Genomic DNA, 7,115 nt, shown 5'->3' with positions numbered 1-7,115 from the left:
TCGGTTTCGTATTTCTTTGGTATTAGGTTTTGTTCATTTAAGAACACAACTTGATGCATATACGCCGCATCATCAAAATTTTTACTGGCTTCGGTTTTGTTTGCTTCTTGACCCTTTTGAACTCGGTCCGGGCAACCGGATGCAAAGTGACCAAACTGGTCACATCGGTAACATAAAATGTTTGACCGATCTTTCTTCACTCTTACTTTTCCCTGACTTGATGACCCTTGTTCGGTACTAGGGGTTCGGTATTGGCCATTGAAACGGCCTCGACCGTGACCTCGACCTCCTTGTCCCCCATTAGATTCAAAACTTCTATAACTTGATGAATCATATTTACCGAATAAAAGTTTACCTTGGTCACCCCCTTGAATTTCTTCTTCTTGGATTCGTTTCTCATAGGCTCGGAGTCGGCCTACGACATCTTCATATCCCGTTTTATTGAGATCAAACATTTGCTCAAGCGAAGAAACCATTGAATATACTTCGATCTTGGGAGACTTTTGAGAAACTTCTTTGCCAACCTTGCTTCATCTATAACTTCGCCGAGAGCCGCTGATTTCGAGGCAATGCTCGATAACTTGCCCGCAAAGTTATCTATGGAATCTGACTCGTTCATCTTCATATTGTCAAATTCCATTGACAAGGTTTGGAGACGTGCTTCTCTAACCCGTTCGGCACCTAAGTGTCGGGTTTTAATCGAATCCCACATGGCTTTAGCAGTTTCTTGATCTCCAATTTGCATGATCAAGGTTTCGGGTATGGATTGAAACAACAAGGCCATAGCCATGTCATTTTTGTCTTCATCGGGGACACCCGAGTTGATGGTGTCCCAAACTTTGTGAACTCTTAGGACTACTTTCATCCTCATAGCCCAGACGGTATAGTTCGTTGCAGTTAACATTGGACATTGAACGGATGATGGCCCGTTCTCTTTCCCCTTTGGCGGCGACGGTGGAGTGATGTCACCTATGGCTACTCAAACCCAACTTGTTTGAATAAAGTAACAATTGAACGAACTATGCTATCGACAATGACAACAACTTCTTTGGGAGATCAAACCAACTTGTTTGATCAACCACGATAACAACTTTTTCAGGAAATCAAACCAACGTGTTCGATCGAGACACCTTCTTTGTTGGCCGTTAATTATCGCGTTCTTGAACCGAGCTCTGATACCAATTCAAGAATGATAAACGATAATTAACGCACAACTTATAAATAACCGACTTATATTATAACCAGAAAATATAACTCAAAAAACTGATTACAATAACTTTGGTAGTGATGGTGGTGATTGTTGTGTTTGTTGTTGTTGTTGTGTTGTATCTAACACTAACTTTGTTCATCTATTTATACTAGTAACCCAACTTAGTCACCAAACATAATATGTGGTCACCACTCAACTTGGCCACCAAAGTGAACTTGGGCAACAAGGTCAACTTGGCCAACAAGGTGAACTGGGCCACCAAGCATATGGAATGTTTCATAATACCCCTTAGACTTTAGCCGACTTGTTAAAACCTCTTAGGCCCGGTTCACCGACTTGTGACCCGGAATAGAAATTAATCCAACAGTATTACACGGGATTTGTCAAATTATCGAAATTTAGGTATTTTATCATACGTAATTTAGGGATTTTCTTTTGAATTTATAGGTTAACTATAATATTCTATCACACACTTCAAATGTCACATATTTAAATTTTACATTTTCTTAAAATTGTAATAATGTTTTAAAATGACATAAAATCAATATTAAAGATTTTTATACGATCAATACGAATGTAATTTAAATAGTGATTTACAAATTATAAGATTATAAATATTGTATTTATTCAACGAAATTTGAAGTACACACATAATTAAATATTTATTATAAATATATGTCACTAATTATTGTACGAAAATGGTTCATAAATCATTATTTAAATAATTTAATAATTCACTGTTTGAGTTTAAACTTCTTATAGATATTCAATAGTTTGTATATATTTTTTTCAATCAGTTAAACTTTCAATATCTTATAGTAAAATTAAATGTAACGGATTAGTAAAAGTTATTGAGTTTTAAATTACGTTAAATACATTTTTTTCTTCATATGAGGGTACAACTAATGGAGCATACCAATTAAACACATGACTCATGGATAGCATGAATTAAGGAGAGTGAAGATTAAAAATATGAAAGAAATTAAAGTTAAGATTGAATATGGTTATGACACATTATTATTATTATTTTTGTTTATTAGTATAGGTAGATGTCCAGAATTTGGCTAAAGATGTTTGTGATGTTTGATTAACAAATTAGGGGTTGTTTGATAGCCTCTTAATGATTCCATTAAAGGCTACATCTGAATTATTAAGAGGTGGTCTGTGTTTGATTCACTGAAAAGACATCTCTTGATGGTTCGTAGAGTCTTTTAATGATTAAATTTCAGAGACATGCTGAATTAATTATAGGCTATCTCTTAATTAGTGCTTAATAATTCAACATAAGATTGCTGAAATTACATCTTTTGTTTATTTTGTACATATAAAGTTGGGTTAATTATACACTAATTATGTCGTTTGAGCTTTTTGAATTTTGAAATACAAAAGATTGTCCTGGTTATTTATCGTCCGTATATATGTTATTTAAACAACAAGTTCAAAAGCCAAATATCCAAGGCAACTAAAACATCTATTTTATTAACCACAACACGTTTTAATAAAACTAGTATGTAATATTAGCAACTGTCACGCATTTTTAGGCATATTCTTTTTCCAGCTTTGTTGCTCCCTTCTGTTTTTGCAATTATGCTGGAGCAAACATTCTGTGCAAGTTTGGGCGGTTGAACAATTCTCCATGCAGGGTCGGGTTTGATATGTTGACCAATTTCGTGATATGAAGATTAAGAAAAGAATGAGTAACATATAAATTGTGTACATGTGAGATGTGATACCAGATACCAGTTAACTTGGTTATGGAACACGTTATGAACTTAATGATGATCGGCCGGCTTCCCGTTTAGCATGTACGATTATGATGACTACGGTGAGATCGGGCCTCACATTTTAGAGAGAGAGAGAGAGAAAGAGAGGAGGATAAAGCTTGGCTACTAGGCTAAAGATGTTCACTACTAGAAAATAGACCTTTAATGACACGTGAATTATGATTTTATGACATGTAAAAGTGTGCGTCATAAAAAAGTGACATTTTTTTATTAAAATTTAAGGAATAATGACACTTATTTTTTGTATGTCATGTTTAGTGTCACTTTATAACTATAATTATAATTAATAATCTTGCGCCCCTAATATAAACCACAGAAAAAATTAGGGTTCACTGAATCACTGCAGAGATCGAAGCGAAGAAGATAGGGCGATGATTCCGTTGATCACGAGTTCAAAAATCACAAACAAAATCGTCGATGAGCAGTGGCTACAGACGTTGTTCTGCATCATGTAAGGTAAAGCAATTGGATATCAATGTCGAATTGGCTAGTTGTAGAATTGGATTCAATCGTTTTTGATCGAATTACAGGTTCTTGTTCCGATTGCTAATGGAACGGAGCTGATTGATTCCTACTGTGTTGAATAATAGCTTAGGATTGATTGCTAATCGGACTCTAGTGGCATTGCATTTGCAACTAGAACATGTTTGAATTTCATCCTTCTTTTCTATTGATTCTGCTTCATTTGTTAACCTGTTACCTAATTCTAGGTCCATATGTTAGGCATTTCAAGTCTAGCTTGCTACCGTAGATCTGTTATCAATATTTCATATCATAGTTCATAACGCAACAAAATGAAAGTGTGCTGAGTAATTTCTAGGTTTTAATTATATGATTGAATAGTTTTATAATTAAGTTTTGGATAGGTTAAGGTGATGAAGCTTCGTGTAGCTTAAAATTGAGTTGAAACTGATGATGGAATAAAAATAGCTAGATGCGAGTGACCTAGGGCTTGGGAGGGTGGAATTTGAGGTTTGGAGTTGAAATTAGATAAAAATCGAAATGGATTTACATTTTAGTTTTTTTAACGTCTGTAGAATGTAGAAGAATCAAATGGTTTAGATTTAAGATAATGAACAATTGTTTAATATAGATTAAGAAGATGATTTCTAATTCAAAATCTGAAGTTGCTTTGTACCCATGTGGTAGTTTTAGTTTATGGTTTTAGGTTCTAGATGTTAACTTTGTTAGCTAGAATTACCTTGTGTACATAATCAGAGGATGTTATAAGCTGCAAGATCAAAGATATTTTTATTGTTAAACTACAACTAACTTCAGTCCTAAATCTAATTTCCCTAAAGCTTGTCTTTTGTTTCAAATCCTTAACTATTTTTTGCAGAGAAGTATGAAAAGGATGCTAAAATATATTAGGATATTTTCTACAAACATCGTCAAGAATTCAAGATAGGGTTGGTTTTGCTTTCCCCTTCGTTTTTATTTTTTTAGCTTGTACATTTTTACAATTCTTATTCGTGTTCATGATTAAATTTTCCAGTTCTTTAAGAATATGCAATATTTGGATAAAGAATGGGAACACTCTTTCTTTATGAGTATGCGTATATTTTACAAGTATATATCTATATATTTTAAAGGCAATAGAAAAGGTTGTTTTTGAGGTGAATATTTCAATATTTTTATCTTACTAAACCTATAGAAATTTTATTATGTAATTTATATATTTAAAACCTCAAATTCTGTTTGGATAAATCTTTTCTTACATTGATTTGTAGGTTGGAAGTGGAGCTAGAAACACTATTTTTTCTTTAGTTGCTACCTATTAGATAAAAGATCCAATACAATAATCCCTAATCGTACATTACGTATGCAAGTTCCTACACTGTTGATTTCAAAATCACGCGATGGCAATATTGTAAATTTCATCAACTCTGATCCACTACTTCCATCGATTATGTCCGCCTTCACTATCACCGTCCATCAATTGTCACCGTCCAACGATTGCATTCACCGACGCGACCATCGACGTTACCATCGTGAACACCATCTTCCTCCGTCACGAGTTGTTCACAGGTCAGTTGATCAAATTGACCGATTGAAATTGAAATTGCTGAACTAATTGATCAATTAAACTTTGAAATTGATCAAATTAATCATCAATTTGAAGCTTCAATTGATCAATTTTGAGTTTTGAGTGATGGGTTTTAACTGAACGTTTAAAGGTTTAAGTCTGAACGTTTAAGGATGAGAATTTGGCTTGAACGTTTAAAGTTTTTTGCCTTAACCTTTAAAGGTTTAACCTTAGAATGTTTTATGGGTGGAATTTATATTGAACTTCTAAACCTTTTGTTAGAACTTTAAAGTTTTGGTACAGAACTTCTAAAGTTTTCGTATAGAACTTCTAAAGTTTTGGAATAGAACTTCTAAACATTTTGTTAGAACTTCTAAAGTTTTGGTACAGAACATCTAAACTTGAACGTTTAAAGGTGTTCGTTTTGGTCAGAACGTTTAAATTTGTAGTTTTGATCAGAACGTATTAGTTGAACGTTTAAACTTTTTGTTCATTTTTGGTCAGAACGTTTAAACTTTTTCTTCATTTTGGTCTAAACTTTTTACTTTAGAAGTTCTAGACAAAAAATTTAGAAGTTCTGTACAAAAAGTCTAGAACGTTAAAAGTTTTTGTGCAGAACGTTTAAACATGAACCCTAATTATAGCTCAATTAAGTGCATTATTATGCAATTTCATAATCGATTGATGATTCTAAAGCCTCCTACACATCAATTCTATTGATTAAGTAAACAATTTTTGATCAATTTGAAGATTATTAAATTATAGCGATAATGGGTTTATCGATTTTGATTATGCTTTAGTTTTGTAGATGATTTGATTATGGTTGAAGGCTTGCAGCAAATGACGATATGTTGTGCGAGAAGTATTTTTTGATTTAATTACAATTATGCCACCGCATAGTTTTAATTGCAATTAGGATCTGGTGGTGCAGGGTCTTGCGTACCAATGTACAATAGCCTATTATTGTACGTTAACCCTCCTCCTACCTTTTATATATATATATATATATATCCATGCGTGTGAATTCTCATGTTGACCTGATCAACTTTGTATATTCTTAGTATTCTACATCTACATGTGGTTACCCTTATTCTTATATTTTTACGTCTAACAAGTTTTTATATTGCTACAAGCACATTAAGACTTCAATTAGTCAAAGATAAAGCGCATTTGCATGTGATTTAACTAGTGATGACATGCTGAACCATCTTTCGTTGACATTTTAACAATGGTATTGCACTTTGACTTTTTAAATTTTATTGTTTAACCTACAATATTAACTCACTTATTAAATAGATATATATTTTATCTGTAGTATCACCTGAGAAGATGCCTCTGGTACTGCAGAATATTAGGAAAATATGAAAGTAATTTATGATTATGTATTTTTTTATATTGATTTACATCTTTATCTTCAAAGACTTTACTATAAATAACCAGTGTGTCATTTTAAAAAGTTTTATTGTTTTCTTGTTCTTTAACTAAAGACGTAGCACGTGGAGGTATCAATCCTTTTTTAGACAATAAAAGGTGAGGAGTGGGTGCATTTTGCAGTTAATACTTTTATACGATATCCTTCTTCTTTAGACAGTAAAAGTTGAATGGATTTTAAAATATAAAATAAAATTGATTATCATTTGATGAATACGATAAAGAACTTAACACCATTTGTATTTTAAATCTGGCTGGTATCAGGCTTGTTTTAATGAGTGGCAGGGGATGGCTGCTCTGTGTGAACTTGTTCGTGTTGGACATGACAACCTTGTCGGAAAAATTATATGTTTTAGGGGACATTCTGCTGCAATTCAAGGTATATGGTTTATATCTTTAAATTTAGCATTTTATAGGCTAAGCTAGCAATATGTATTGTAAGTCCCGAATCTGGATCATTACAATTATGATATCAATAAATAAGTATTGGTGCGGAAATCCAACACTTGGTGACTCAAGAACACAAATAAACACAAATACGTAACACGGGAATTGCTTCAAAACACACGTGTTATTATTATACGTCGGGTGCTTAAGCACAATTACAACCTCGTCTAGTAAACACGTAGACGGCCAAAACTTCACAAGTGAATGAACGAACAAC

General features: G+C 33.0%; 1 long non-coding RNA gene across 1 annotated transcript; it reads left to right on the top strand.

Annotated features, from left to right (window-relative positions):
* The first annotated feature begins 6,060 nt into the window (after positions 1 to 6,060).
* Positions 6,061 to 6,834, top strand: LOC143613334 (uncharacterized). Its single transcript, XR_013150097.1, has 3 exons — positions 6,061 to 6,251; positions 6,336 to 6,557; positions 6,716 to 6,834. It is a non-coding gene; the product is annotated as an uncharacterized LOC143613334 (long non-coding RNA).
* The last annotated feature ends 281 nt before the right edge of the window (positions 6,835 to 7,115 follow it).

Source organism: Bidens hawaiensis, unplaced genomic scaffold (genome assembly GCF_021521415.1).
Source record: "Bidens hawaiensis isolate Kalapana, Puna unplaced genomic scaffold, B.hawaiensis_p1.1 tig00002265_1, whole genome shotgun sequence".
Lineage (NCBI taxonomy): Eukaryota > Viridiplantae > Streptophyta > Magnoliopsida > Asterales > Asteraceae > Bidens > Bidens hawaiensis.
The sequence above is the reverse complement of the archived record's forward strand: the minus strand, read 5'-3'. Positions and strand labels throughout refer to the sequence as shown.